We start from the raw sequence: 15,746 nt of genomic DNA, 5'->3' as shown, positions 1-15,746 counted from the left end.
TGTTGTTTTAGGTTTTCTTCATCATAACCACGGAAGGGCATTTTGGAGAAGCAAAGGCCCTTTATTTTTGCGTAAGCTTTATCTATGTGGACCATATAATGGCATTTTAAAATCCTGGACCTGATTCACACGTACATTAAGATACCTTGGCTCAGATCTTTCAAGGTTTGCTGGTGCCTAATATCCATTGATTTCCCTGATTGAATGGCATAAAGGGGCTTTCCCAGCTTAGCACTATGTACATCAGACTTACTGTCTCTTTAGATTGCCTAAAATATTAATCAGAAAGGTACATGGAATAACATCATAGCCTTCATGCCCCCTCCTCCCTGATAGAGCTACACAAAACAATTAGCTGAAACTTTCTAGTGAAGAAGCAGATTTGACAATGCTGAAATCATTTGCAAAATCTTTTTGGTTTTGCAAAATTGTTTTCACCGGTGGGAAGAAGGTGCTGAAAAATGTTTAATCTCAGCATTTTTTATAGTAAAGGCTTTGATTTTTAATACAAAATACTTTGTTGTGGCATTTTCTAAATGGCAGGGTTTCATTTTTCAATTTGAAGCTACATTTTGTTTAGATCTTCCTTTCAGGTTTGTTGTTGTTTTTTAACCTCAAAACGGATGCATTTCATTTCAGATGAAACAAAACATTTCATTCAACCCGGAATAAGGGATTGGATTTGTTTCAACATTTCACAACGGCTTCTGATGTGAATAATCAAATAGTAGGGAGTCTTTGCTCCTATCATTGCTTCTAATGCCATGCTAAATCTGTGATGGCAGCTTGTGTAACTAGACTCCAATTAGCTTCCTACTTCAAACAGGAAAAACTATAGTTCTGGCCTGGTCTCTGGTTCTCTTTTGTTCCAAAGTGAAATGATCTGTGACAGCCTTGTATTTCCAATGGACGACTTTGGCCTCCTTCTATGGAAGAAAGAGAGATGGCAAATGATGCAAATGCCTTGATCCCACTGACTTCAGCCAACCAAACACAGTGCTTATACTTGTGAGTGTAAATGTTTTTGGAGCTGTCTCCCTCCCCCTGCACTACCATCATGCCAGTTCTGATTTTGATTGCTTTCTCAAGGTGGGAATTCTCTGAGAACATGACATCAGACCTTGACAATTGATTTATTTCTAATGAGGGAAGCAGGAGTCGGGTGGTACATGTGTGAGATCCAACACCTCCTCAGGAGCTAGAAAACTATGAATAAAAGAAAAAAAAACCTACAATGCTGTTGGGAGTTGGTAGGATGCCCACACCATTTGGTTGGGTCATTGGTTGGGCCAGTGATGGGCCATTGGACCATTTGGTTGAGCCAGTGATGACCATTTAGTACTGTTTGGTCTAGTATCCTGATGCCAAAGACCAGTTGACAGAGCCTCTTCTGAAATAACATTGAGCTATGTGTTAGATCCCAACTCGTGCGGTGCCCAACAGCCAGGGAGACGACGATCCAGTTGCTCATGGGTCCTGTTACTCATTAGCCAGAGCAAGCAGGGAGCAAACACCAGCACTCATTGCTCGTGACAGCTTTATTCAGAACATCAGAACGGAGACAGCTTCAGACTAGCTCCCAAAAAACAACAAACTGGGGAGCCGCATTGAACAATAGTTTTTTTTTACTTCCTTTTTTTTTTTTTTTTTTTTAAAGATTTCATAGACATCAGGGCTGGAAGGGACCTCAGAAGATCATCGAGTCCAGCCCCCCACCCGAAGGGCAGGAAGTCAGCTGGGGTCATAGGATCCCAGCAAGATAAGCATCCAATTTGCTCTTGAAGGTATTCAATGTAGGTGCTTGAACCACCTCCGATGGCAGGCTGCTCCAGACCTCGGGGGCTCGGACAGTAAAGAAATTCTTCCTTACGTCCAGCCTGAAACGGTCTTGCAGGAGTTTGTGACCGTTCGACCTCGTCATCCCTTGGGGCACTCTGGTGAACAACGTTCCCCCAGATCCTAGTGGTCACCCCTGATAAACTCCTTGAACCACCTTGGTCCATGCCCCTGACTGGACAGACTGGACAGAGTGGGATGTCCCAGAGTCCTCCTTTGTCCTGGAGGGAGACGGAGCTCTCCCCTGTGGCTCCTGGGGGAGAAGGGCCTGGCAGTAGGAGTCTATCTCCTGCTCGCAGTCCCTGATGGCGCGCAGTCTCTGGACTGTGGCCTGGAGCTCCTCCAGCTGGTGCGCCAGAGACCCCAAAAGGGAGCAGACCCCACACAGGGAGGTGGCCATGCTCCCGGGCCCCAGAGCCTGAAAAAGGGACAAGCAGCCCCCGCAGCCAAGAGCCAGGGGCTCCGTCTGTGTGGAGCCCAGAACCACAGGCTCCATCTGGGCGGCCGTCTCTGAGGTGCTTGGGGGGGCCGCAGAGCCTGAGGGGACCCTCGGGGTGCAGCGCATGCCCATCCATGTCATGCCTCTGGTAGGCTGGCTACAGCTGGGACTATCTACCCTGGGGAGTTTGCAGGCAGGGCCTCAGGCCCTCCCACATACCCTCCTGTACGAACTCCGCGCTAACTCACGTGCCAGGAGACAAGTGCGCCTGTGTGCGCAGCCTGTTCGCATGGCTCGGGTCACGCGGCTCCCTGGGGGCCTGGGCAGGGGCTTGACCTGGCCCGGCTCCATGCAGCCACCTCCTCCCACTCAGAGAGGGGTTAACTCCTTCCCACCACGAGCCCCGCTTGCCTCCAGCTGTACTGAGGGTCGGCGGGGGGCTCTGCGGCTGCTGGGGGGTGTCTTGTACATCTTGGTTTATACATATTAACAGTCACTCCACCTATGTCCCTCCTCTCATTCCTCCCATTTCTCCTCCCATCTCAAGCTCCGCCCCGGTTTACTGTTTACTTCATTAACATGGAATGGCCTATGCATTTCCTTCCTTTACATGCCTCTCTGCTAAGAGCGCGTGCAAAAGCCATGAACCTGGGCACTCCTGGTCACTTGCTGGTTTTTTCTTGGTCTTTGCTGGTTTCCACCCCATCTCCAAGGTCTTGCTTCTGCTTTATCTCCTGCGATAGCTGGTGAGCTGCATATTGTTCTTCTTACATAAGGAATCATGCATGCACACTATCCCATTGTTAAAGGAACTACTTGCCTAAGCATTTGCAAGGTTATTTTAATACATCATTTTGCCTTGTGACCAGCAGCTCTGCTGAGACTCAGGAAAAAGCCTTTGTATCCAGCTGCAGAGTCAATGCTCCCCAAAATACAGTGTTCCCCAAAAGCCAAATTATTGTCGCCCTAACACTATACAGTCACTTTTTTTTCTCTACATCTATATTTAATGCATTGCCAGCCAGTGCTTGTACATTGGTTACTTCTCTCTCCACCCCCACTCTCAAATTAAACTAAAATGAGTTGTAGGTAAAAGAATGAGATGCAGACCAATAGTTCAGTAGAAGAGATCTCTCTTTCCTACTTGGTACCACACTTTCAAAATCATCACCAGCAATGGACCAAGCTGTTAGCACTTGGTGAATAAGGCGACAGAATTGTATTCTAAGCAGATAAACCCTTCTTTGTTGTTCAACAGACATTACTTATCACTGCTGCAAAAACATCTATTTCCTATGGAAAATTATCCTGTCATTTATGAAAAGAAAGGGAGCAAACAGCAAAGCAAAACAATGAATGTGCAAATTTGAACCCAAGCTTACAAACAATTTTTGCTCTAAAATGTGTTCCTCTGGTAGGCCAGGTGAGGAAATGGAAAAACAGGAAGGGAAAAAGTAAGTGTAATCTCTGGCTATAAAAAGTTGTTAAGGGAATGAGTTTAAGCTGTTGAGAATAACTAACAGAAAGAATAATTTCATGATATATATTTTTTCCTTATTAAATACAGAATAAATCCACAATTTAATCCATGTAAGGAAAAAGTCTTATTTATTGATATTTTTAAATGCTTTATACTAATGACAATCCTGTTCCAGACACAATGCGGCGAGAGTGAAATTCTAGCCTGTGCAGATAGCAAGAACAAAACCAACTTACTGCTTATGCCCCAATTATCCCCTATTTTGAGATGCAGTTCTGCAGAAGCTTTGCATTTCCCCCAAAGCCCTGAGCATGAGTTGCAAAGGTTAGAGAGGATGAATTTCACCTACTCACTATTGGGCTTGAATTGCTAAGGTCCGACCTGAATTATAACCAAGGATATGGGTCAGAGGTTCAGATTCAAAGCTGTCTCCCCATGTAGGACAATGCGTGGTTCCACACACTTCAGATTTATGGGATGATGGAAACTTCTCCCAAGTGTGAGGTGGTTGGCCATGGCATTTTATATTGAGTCCTTCCCTAAAAAGTACAATGCACCAAATCCAGAAGCCTTTACTTGTGGCCAAATTGAGCAAACACTTTCGGTCAGGCATGGCTCTTGCTTCCAGGACTCTGGGATATGCAGTTTTCTACCTGGCTATGATGGGTACTGCAGGTGCAGGCCCTTAGTATCCACTTTCTCACTGAAACGTTTGCCTAAAGGAGTAATGACTTCACATTCTGTTCCATGCTCAATATTTTGGCACTCATGAGTCACCAAAAATAGAGGATTTTGGTCTAAGTGAGAGCTTTGGGGAGAACACCACACCTTCCTCACCCCCAGACTCTGAGGAACCCTGTCACTCAGCTATGAGGCCTGCACACCCTTTGAACCACTCAACAGTGGGAGAGGTCATTAAAAAGTGTCATATGAAACACTACGGTTGTTTCATACACACTTAATGAGAGAAGATGCAGCGCTCACCTCTGTCCGTCTCACACTGAGCTGACCCAAACACTGGTCTACCTTAAAATAAGTGTCTCCATTTGTTTACAGGCCACAAAGCCTGGGATGTCCAGGTCATGAAGCAGTATAGACGACCATCAAAAGCATCCACTTGGAATCTGGATTAAGCACAATCAGTGGTACCTAAAGTTCAGAAAGGATAGAAAATCTTGCGTTTCAGGGCTGAGGCCAGTCCTTAACTCTCGGGCAATATGAGTTTGCACGTGGACAACATAAGCCTGCATCTGTCTACTGTAGGTTCCCGTAACTGCCCGGTAGCAGCCACAGTCAGCGGCAAGCTGTTGAATCAAATGCACCTGGTATCTCATCCAATTCGGCAAGTCCTATGCTAGCATGTTCCAGACTTATCTGATGGGAGCTACATGGAGAAGGTTGGGTGGACAGTCCTTTGGATTCGCTTTTCTGGGTGGCTGTCCCATGCCAGCCCTTATGGAAAGGCAGGATGGTCTGGAAAAGCAAACGCCCAGCTGTGAGTCAGGTCCTGAATGCTAGAGCTGACTCTGCCACTGATTCACTCTGTTGCCTTTGGCATATCGTGTCATCATGCTTATCGGTGATTAAAATAGCAACTTTACTTCTTCCCTACTTACCTCCCCAAGATATGTCTTACCTCTGAATGGTTTTTCAAGAATTACTCTGGGTCAGTAGAGTGCTCTGAACTGACAAAAAAATGCTAACTATAATTAACACCTTGTCATAAATTGCAGGTGAAAACATTTGGAGCATTGGAAAGTGGGTATTTTGTTTGTGCTTGTTGAAGTCTGCGAGTAGGTCATTTTATTAACTTGTCTCTTCTTTTTGCTTTTGTCTATTCAGTTTCATCACCTGAGGTTCATTCAGTTACATTTAAATGACTTCATTTCTTTGTCTGAAAAGAGTCATTCAAAAGACAGATTATCTTTGTTTTGATTTTCCTAAATAAATATTTATGCATCTCGCCACCGCTGTGTGATACTTACAATGCGACTGTACATTTTACACTGTCTTGGAACTTGCAAAACTGAAATGGCTTTAAACGAGATCCATAAATACAGAAGTCTGGGGGTTGTTTTGGCCATACTGGGTACTTTAAACAAGGCTATACACTTACATCTCCTATTCAGACTACTAGCTGCTTGATGGATCCTTGTCAGAATGGACAAAACACAGAAGAAATGTGGCATTTCCTCTCTTCTCTAAAAGTTTTTATAGTTCTGGTTTTTGGTGCAATTCTTGCCTCTCATTTAGCAATGCACACAAACATTGTACTACTTAGCAAGGAGTGGAACTTCCAAATGACGTTCCAGGGGAAATTCAGGGAATCAAAATGTATGTGAGAGCTAAAACTCACCCAGGATCTAGCACCTAATGCTCTTGCTACTTTGAAAAGCATCAGGAAATTTTGATTAACCAAGCAGGCACTGGATCTTACGACCTCCAGCAATACAATCCTGCACCATCCTGGGGCATTCATTTTGTACTAATTACACCTTTGATCTTCCAACACACATGTATATACTGAAATATTGACTGAACGGCACACGGCTATTTATTTGTTTAAATGTACGTGCATGCATAATAGTTTGCAGGCCTGCAGCCTGAAAGAAAAATGTGCAGTCAACCAACCCTCCAGCAGCAGAAAAGCAATTAACACTTTCCACCCATGGAATGATCCAACACAACCAGTTTAGCTATTGACATTTGAAAGGAAATAACTACATGCTTTGCAGGCATTTCTGGATGAAAGAGAGAGACAGAGTTCCCTCCTTGCCCCTTTTTTTTTCCTTTATGGGACCATTACAGACTGGGTTTCCTTAGCCTCATGGGACCTCCAGGAATTTGAATGGCTCAGTAGAGCAGGGAGCAGTATAATGGATATGACATGACCCTACCAGCCGAGCCATCATCTCCTCTGACTCCTTCCTCATCTTCCAGGCATGTGGACCACAGAGAGCCCTCCATTACTTTAATGAAGGTCCAACCCAGTTATTCAACTATTCCCAGATTTATATGTAGAGCGTTTCCCCATGTGAAGATGTGAGGAAAATGATTGGATCGCCTTGACTTTACTTAGGAATATCCTTGGCAATTGCATCTTCTTTCCATGATCAGAAACACAGAGGAAAAGAGACAGATAAACTCAAAACAAAGATAATGCTGCAGGCATTTGTTCTTAGCGGCTGCATCGAAACTCTCCAATCAGTTCTCTTTATTTACTCAATATTTATTATGGTAGTGTCATAAATACCTGAAAGTCTCATAGACATCATTTCATAGACATAGGCATTAGGGCTGGAAGGGACCTCACGAGATCATCGAGTCTAGCACCGCTGGATTCACGTTTCACGTGAGACACTCTAATACCACAGGAAAAAATATCTATTTGCTTTCTAAGGAGCAAGTGCTGTGTTGATTGTGTTTGCTTTATGTATTTTTGGAGGGCAAAGCTGCTGGTTTGATCTTGTGGCCTCTGGTGACTGATAGGGTTTTGACATCTGACACATAAAAAACTAACATTTATTGTACAGAAGCCATTTTCTAGCTGCTTAAAGCATGTGGAGCCAACTCTTACGCTCAGTCCTTTCTCTCTTTGTCCCCATCAAAGTCAGATTTTCAGTGAACAATTAAACCCTATGAGGCAATGAAATCATATGGGTTTTCCCCATAATCATTAATTGGGGGTCTAAATAGCCCACTGCCCTTTCTCTGTTATTCTGTCACATGAAAGCAATGGGATTATGGTCAAAGGGATGACCATGACATTGAGAGCAAACAAAATGATGTAATTCATCAACCTTTGTCCAAGGAGATTATAGATTATAGAGCTTGGCCTGCAAAACAGAGATTGATTAATGCAAGGGATGGCAGCATCTTGGAACTGGTCCTCTTTCCTTACAGCTGTGTTAAAACGCATGAGGGTAGTTTCCATTAGAAATCAAATTAGGAGAAAAATCTGGGGCAGGGATCTCAAGCTAGAGTTTAACCCCACTTACCCACCTACTTATAAAATGTACTACATTAACACATTTTCTGGACAATGATTATCTTTTGTGTCCGAAGACATCTCAGATTGACATCCAGACCCTGGTTTTGCCTGGTGCTCAGGTTGCCTTAGCTGCTTGCTAGTGGTGCAGTGACTCCAAACCCCATGTCTGGGAATCCCACCTTGTCCCCATGTCAGTGCAATGGGAGCCAGTGGCTACTTACTGACCTGAAGACTCTGGTTGCCTTACTGGCTTACTGGAAGTCATTTTCAGCTGGTGTAACTTGGCACAAATTTCGCGTTCCTCTAATTTATACTGGGAGTACATAGTTGGCCCAAGCTCTGGACTGCACAACATGGGCTTGAGGGCACTATCCAACTGATATGTATGGACCTTATTCTTCTTATTGCCACTTCATGGCTCAGGTTCAGTAAAAACCAGGTACTGTTATTAGCCCTGATAGCAAGCAGCACTATCTAAATTGATCATTACTTAATAAAAGTGAGGATTTCACCCAGAAAGGATATGAACAGGCAGTTCTTGGATCATTCCTGCTGGAAGATCTGGGAGAAGTGAATATTTCCCTTTTGGGTTTGAAGGTTATTACCTGGCAATCTGTTACAGGAATGGGGCAGAGGGGCTGTGTCATTGAAGTACCTTGTGACCACTTCAGAGCTGCATGTTGAGGCTTACTCCAGGTCTGTGCTGATGTATTTACCTATTGATCCATCTATAAATGGTTTATTGACTGGGAAGCCAAAGGAGGCCAGCTGTGACACTGGCCTCATCATGCTATTGCCTGTAGAAACTGGTGTGCCTGATAGGCCACCCAATTTGGAAGAAAACTTTGACCTCTGTGACAAACTTCCCTACATCTAGTTCATTTGGAAGCAGGAAGATGTTACATAAAAAATACAACCACGGCAAGGAGAAATTCTAGCTGTGTAAAAGATTCAGAAGACAGGCCAATTTTTGAGTTATTATCAGATGATTTCAAGCCAGTGGGAAATAACTGCAAGATGAAGACATAACAAATTATCATCTCTCTCCGTGTATTCTTCTCTGGTAAATCCCAAGAGTGTTAAAACCCAGTGGAAGCTTTGAATTAAAATGGGCCACTGTGGCAGTCTATTTAGACCCACATGGGTAGATAGATACTTTTCCATGATCCAGCACAGATATTATAAAAGCATTTTAGTCAAGGAGCTTGTATCTATATGATTTTGTAATAAAGAGAGCTAGGTAGTGCTGTGAGAAATGACTTTTGTAAATAATGCATTATGTGTTGGAGGCCATGAACTCTCAAGCTTTAGGGAATAAGTTTAGAATCTGTGTTATCAGAGATGGTTTTTCCCAGGGTAAAATCATGCAAGTGCACTATTGGAATATCTGTTAGGTTATTTATTTGCTTTCCTATGACACACCCAGTGCCCCAAAACTGGATCTGACCCGGTCTGTAAAGCTCCCAAGATTTATTCTTTGAAAAAGGGAGATGTTAAGTGGTATTTGATTTATACTGGTGCCCACAAGACAAGACTTCTAAGAGTAACAGAAGTTTTCTTCTACTACTATCAAACATATTGATTTGTATGGTAGAGTCAACACAGAAGGATATAATACCTGGCATTGTGAAGATACAAACGAATAGATGGTCCATGCCCCAAAGAGCTTGCAATCTAGAGAGATAAAATGGGCACTGAGGGCATTTCTACACGTGCTCTGGGAGTGAGGTGGGACAGGGTGCTTTAATTACAGTTGCTCTTTGGCAGTAATTATCACTATCCAGCAAACTCGATCAAGTCCACTCATGTGTAGGCTCTCAGGGATAGGAATAAAATACACTCCCAGAGTGAGTGGTGAGATGGCAGAAAATGGCATGGCAGTTCCATGCATTTGGATCATTTATTTAGGAAGCAATAAGCTACATGGAAAGAAAAGGGGAAGGAGGGAGGAGGGGAGGGGAACAGGGAGAAAAGGCTAAGAGGGCTTGGGACACAGTGAAAATGAGATGAAGAGACCATAAGAGAAGGTGAGGGAAAGGTTGGGGGAAACAGGGAGTCAGCACAGGACAGGGAAAGTCTAGTACAAACTGGAGAGAGCCCTTTGATTCTTGCAAGGTCTCCATTACAGCTGTGTTTGAAGCCATTTCTATCAACAAGAGACTCTAGCTAGCTGATTCCCCTCTGCAGTTTCTAGGGTGCCAATATGTACCCAGGCAGCTGGAGAATTCAAAACTCTTGCAAGTGACCCAGGTTGAGTACTCAAAAATGGAAACATCCATTTTTAGTATCTTGGCTGGACATTTAGTGAAAGAGTGGTCTGCATTTTATTAAAATCTGTAAGTCAAGAAACTTCCCCAAAGGCTTGCTTTGAGAGCCTTGGTTCTATGATTGACATATGTTTTTTAGGGAAGACATTTACAAGGAACACCAGTTTTCTACACTCCGACAAGATGTTCATTCATCGGAGAAGTGGATTATTAAAAGACGTTGTGGTTGAGTATCGGAGCTGGGAAAGAGATTCATGGAATACTGATTAGGGCAGGAAAATTCACACTGGAGTAGAAAACTGACCTGTAACTTTCAGCTCATATTTATAATTAGTGTTATGGAAACGAATAGATGGCAGGGGAATGCTAGAGAAAACACGAAGCTTAAGGAATGTGTACATAGTAACAAGATAATCGTATTACAGATGTTTATTGGCACCTAGATACTGTGACAATGGGTGCCTTGTACACGCGTGCTTAAGATACTGATATAATATTTAAAGATGCATTATCAACTGCCGACCGTTCTCATCTGTCTGTCTCGGGGTTCAAGATTCCCAGAGGTCTTAGAGAGCAGATGTGATATTTGCTGTTTGGTGCTGAACAGTCTGGCTGTTTTGAAAATATTCATGGGAAAACAGCAGCCCAGCACCAGATGTGAATGCAACAAAGCAACATCTTGTGCTTACACTTGGATTTCTCAAGATCCGAGTGCTAGGGTGCTTACACATTGTGTGTCATAAGAAATAATAGTTCCTGACAGGTATGGGGCCTCTTTCACTCCTGAGTTCTTAAAAAAAAAAATCTCTATTCCAAAATGATGCCCATCTCCAGGATGTGTATCATTGCTAAATAATAACAACAGTAGTAACAACAATAATAGTAGCATAGGATGGAGGGGGTAAAGAGAATATTGCACATAACTGCAGCTGTCTGTAGGTCTTCGGCAGGTAATTAGGTTCATTTCCTGCATGTACCGAACGCACGATCCTCCTGGCCTCTGAGCCCTTCCAGCTTTGAGTGATTTCAGATCTACCTGCTGCTCCTGAACACCTCTAAAAACCCATTTCTAGGCCTTTTTCATTGAAGATACACCCAAACAGAAAGCCAGGCTGCAGACAGAAGGTTATCTGTGGAACAGATCAGAAAGGGTGGAATTATTCCATGCAGGACAAGAAGCTAGAAATTAAAACACCTTGTTTGGCATATCCCCTTTTTTACTGGACAACCCAGTCCTCAGGTGAGCGTCACCTTCCTGGAACCAAAGGCCATGGAACGGATGAGCGTTTCCCTGAGAAAAAAGGCCAGTCGCGGCATCGCGCTTGAAACCCCATGCCTCCAGCCATCGCTTTCAGAGATTCATTGACATACTCAATGATCTGTACCTACAGACAATGCGTGCCCATAAGTGCTGGGCCTAGAATAGGGTCAAGACAGAGGTAAAAGGAGCATGCAGGGAGCACAGGTCACCACCTCCACACAGCACAGCCTCATTCATGGCGGGTACCAGGCGGGTAATGAATTGGGGATAGCTCCAGATCTATCCAGTTCAATGCTCTCCCACTAGCATCACTTCTGCCACTGTTGGAGACAGGATACTGGGCTAGATAGGCCAATGGCCTGATCTAGGATGGTTCTTATGTGCTTAACTGGCTTCGCCATCCTCTATTATACATTTGTGCAGGTACACGGGGGCCATTTTGGCCTTTTGGGAGTCACCATGAATGAGCTATTGAGAAAAGTATTGGAATAAGAGTGTGGGCTGAATCCTCCAACCAAGTGGCTCTGAATCAGAAGCACATCATATACCACCAAGCTGAGAGAAAAGGATGTGCTGCTCTGCTGTCAAGAGTGACTTAATCCTATCGTTTCGATCACCCTGGCAGCAAATGGGGCTCCCCAGTCCCTCTTTGCATCCTGCTCGCCTCCTCACAGTCTTGAGAACAAACCTTTTTTTTCCCCCTTTAGTGAAGACCTCTAATTATCAGGAGGAATAAATTAAAATCTTCTCATCCTGATTAAATCAATGACTCTAACTGCGGCTGCTGGAATAAATGTTCAGAGAGCCGTGCAGCACAACATCACTGCAAAGAGGCCTAGTTTAGCTGGAATTGATTTGATCCCTGTATTTTACAGCTCCCCTGTGTGCCTGATGTGGCCAAATTGGCACTCTCTCAGGACGCTTTATCTGGGGGCTATATCTTTGGGCTAATTAAAGGGACTCGGTGCTAAAAGACATGATTGTCTAAAAGGTTTAACACATTGGTTGTCCTGGCAGAGGAACGCTTAATGATTTAAAGTGACTAAACTTAGTGTCAGGGCAAACTTAAGCATAGATTCTACCTTAAACCCCTCCCCCCCCCCCACACACACACACAAAAATCACATCCTGCCTTTCAAGATATTATAGCTATGTTTGGAAATTTCCTTCCTAAATCTTTAACGAAGGCAGAATGTGGTTTGAAAAACAGCTGGAGGACACTGATCTACACATTCCAATTTGTTTATGTATAAAACATGCATAAAGGATTAAATGCCGCCTAACAGTTTGTCTGCTTGCAGTTGCCTTCGTGCCTCTGCTTTGCTGTAGCAGCAATCCATGTCAGAAGGTGCCCGGTGGGGGTGGTGGGGGGGAGGCTTTTAAATAATAAATCAGTTCCTTTGGAGAAAGTTTTTCTTTAAATTCAATATTAATTGGACTATACAATGATAATTATGTCAACACCATAAATATGCCATGCCACATGCCTCCCTTGCTGATGGCACTTGACCTACCTAACAGTACCTGCCAGAGCTTATGAGATCCGTATGAGGACTCACGAGTGACATCAGATTAAATTAAGTGTTCATGCATTTATGTATCAAGTATAAAGTGATGCAGATGCATTTATAAGGTATGAATGATTTATCAGGAAGTCGTTCTGAAGTCTTTCTGTTGTATGTGGCTAATATGGTGAGCGAGCGACTTCATTGATTCCACTTCAGGATCTGGGTTCAGCTGTTATAATGAAGGAACTGTTTCACAAATCAGAATTTTACATAATTTTATTTATTTATTTCAGCTTGCAATGGCTACTTCACCTCTGCTGGTGAGTAATGATTTGTTAAGCAAGAAATAGCGCAGGTCCTGCATACTAGCTAAATGCTGAAAATTGTTTCCCCACCATAACATTGCATTTTCCATTCCCCTAATCCTGTTCTCCACCCACTCCTACAGCCACATTGGAGCTGCCAGTAATTTTAAAAGATAGACAGCTGTCCATGTTGTGGAAGGTCACAGGGGCTGGGCTGTGCCGAGACAGCCAAATAAGTTGTCTGCCAGTCTTTGCTGGCAGAATTAAATCGTGCTTCTTTAGCTGCACGGTGGTTCAGGACCCTGAAACCCCGCTCAGCCATTCATATCTTTGGGGCACTATGTGTTTCGCTGGCACAGAGTATAGATAAGATGAGCCCTGAGAAGAGATGTTGCTAGAGATGTGGGCTTTATGCTTTGAGAGTGACAGGAATTCCTATTTCCCCAGTGATAAAAGTTTTCTCTCATTTTCGTAGCTTATGAAATGTCAGAGCTTAAAATTGCTGCTTATGACACGTCAAAGAGCTAGATGGTGCTGCTATCCATTCCTAGCCCACCCTATATTGTGCCCATTGTTCCTGCAGGACCCGATATCACCACTTGTCTTGTGCCTGTACGTTGAATGGACTGACACTTCTAAATCAATGGAGTGATGCTTCTCCTGCAGACCTTTGGAGGCCTTCTTAAACTCAGGGTGGGTAACATAGCTGCGGGCATAAACCAGAGCATTATCCCAGGGAAGGCAGCACTGGAGAAACAGCTTCTTTATTTTGTATATAGTAGCTTTACAAGGTAATTCATCGAGTCACTTACTGACCAAATTACTTCATCTCTTTAAGTAGTTTCGCTGACCGTTGTTTCCCATAGTTCTGTTTTAAATAAACTATTTTAAGGAGCCATTATTTTCTCTCCTTAAACAGAACCATGGTAAATTATGCTGGTAAAAGCAGATTGGCCAGATCATCCTAATAACACCATAAATCATTTAAGGCATATTACAGGAAAGAGAGGTGCACAGTGGGTTCACCTTCTCTAGTTATTATCTTTATTACTTTATTGTTTATTCTACAGCACCAGGCTTACTTGGTCTGACTCTCTGAATTTACAGATGAATGAACACCTCTTCATCCAGAGAGCTGATGTGCCTAATTCTGAAAGCCCAACTTTGGTCCTGTAATTCAAGTCCCTTCAGATTCCTACGGTTTGAATCACTCTGGCATCCTGAAAATGGGACATCACCTGTCTGTTCAGTAGGTGGAATTAAAAAGATGCAAAGCCATGCATTTCTTTTTAGTTATATCGTTGTGTTCCTATATATCGAGCATTCAGTACAAAAGGATGTATGTTATATTGGCTAGATTAGGATAGAAAAAAAAAAAACTGAGCAGGACCTAGGAGAAAAGACAGAGTATTCTCATTCGTTGTCTTCAAGCAAGGGTTCTCTGACATTTTTTTGCCCCTCAGTTAAACCAGGTATGAGAGTGGTACCTCAATAAAAAAATGATGGTTTATGTGAAAAGAATGGCTATTTATATAGGATAAATATATGACTGTATGCTGAAACTAGCATCCTCTAGAGATGTATGCTGAAACTACCTGTCTCAGATACCCTCTAGACACATGACCTTTGCCTGGAAGGAATATCCACTGTATCCAGCAACTTGCAGCTTCAGAAAACCAGATCATATACTCATACATTCATCAAGATCCATTTTAAAACCAGATAGATTAGTTGCATCCACTCCTTCTATTTAAACGCCATTCCAGATTTTCATTCTTCAAGAAACCTGCTTCTTGTTTCCAGGCTGACATTATTCCCAGCCAGTTAATACTGGGAATTATTGGGCTAATACAGTTGTTCTTGCCCCAGAGTTGCCTTTTAGCTTTAATCTCTGTGTAACATCTTTGCCCAAGAAAGGCACTACCTGCCTTATGGGAGAAGAAAAAGATTTAAAAATAAAAAAGAAATGTAGACCTTGGAGAGGAGAAGCATGTAGAAAGAAATGTAGATCATCATAGTATTGACTTCAATCATCTGCACGAGGGTATGCTAGATGAGCTCCTGGGTATATGAATATATCGTTTCAAAACCCCTGTAAGGTAGAGAATTATTTTTTTCCCCAGATGCCAGCAGGGAACAGAGACACAACACGGTTACGTGACTGCCCAAGTCAGCCAGGAAGTTTACAGTGTTCAGTCCCCAGCTCTTCTGATCTCTTGGGTACCAAATCCAGTCCCTTGACCACAAGACCTGCTCCTCCTCTGAGAAAACTGACTGTGTGTAGACTACGCCTAACAAATTATGTTTGGGTTGCAAAAGCAGAAGAGCTTATATGTTTCTACAAATGATGAGTTTAAACCAAAAAACCCTCATTTTTTGTGTGCAGTGCCAAAACCTTAGCTCACTGAAAATAGATTATTATTAGTCACTTTTTTGTTTATATTCAGTCGTGCCTAGACAGTCCATTACTAAGAATCATTTCACTAAAACTTGAGTCAGAGGGCTTTCATCCATTGAAGCAAAGTGAGCAATATAAGGATTTTTAAAGTTTTCTCTTCACCTGACTATGGTGGGCGGGAAGGAATAGCTTGTATCATTTCTAAATTAATTACTTTGCAGTCACTCCCCCCCCGTCTCAGATGCTGTTTAAGTTCATTTT

This window comes from Crocodylus siamensis, chromosome 4 (genome assembly GCF_052110815.1).
Source record: "Crocodylus siamensis isolate JL-2025a chromosome 4, ASM5211081v1, whole genome shotgun sequence".
Taxonomy (NCBI): Eukaryota; Metazoa; Chordata; order Crocodylia; family Crocodylidae; genus Crocodylus; species Crocodylus siamensis.
The sequence above is the reverse complement of the archived record's forward strand: the minus strand, read 5'-3'. Positions refer to the sequence as shown.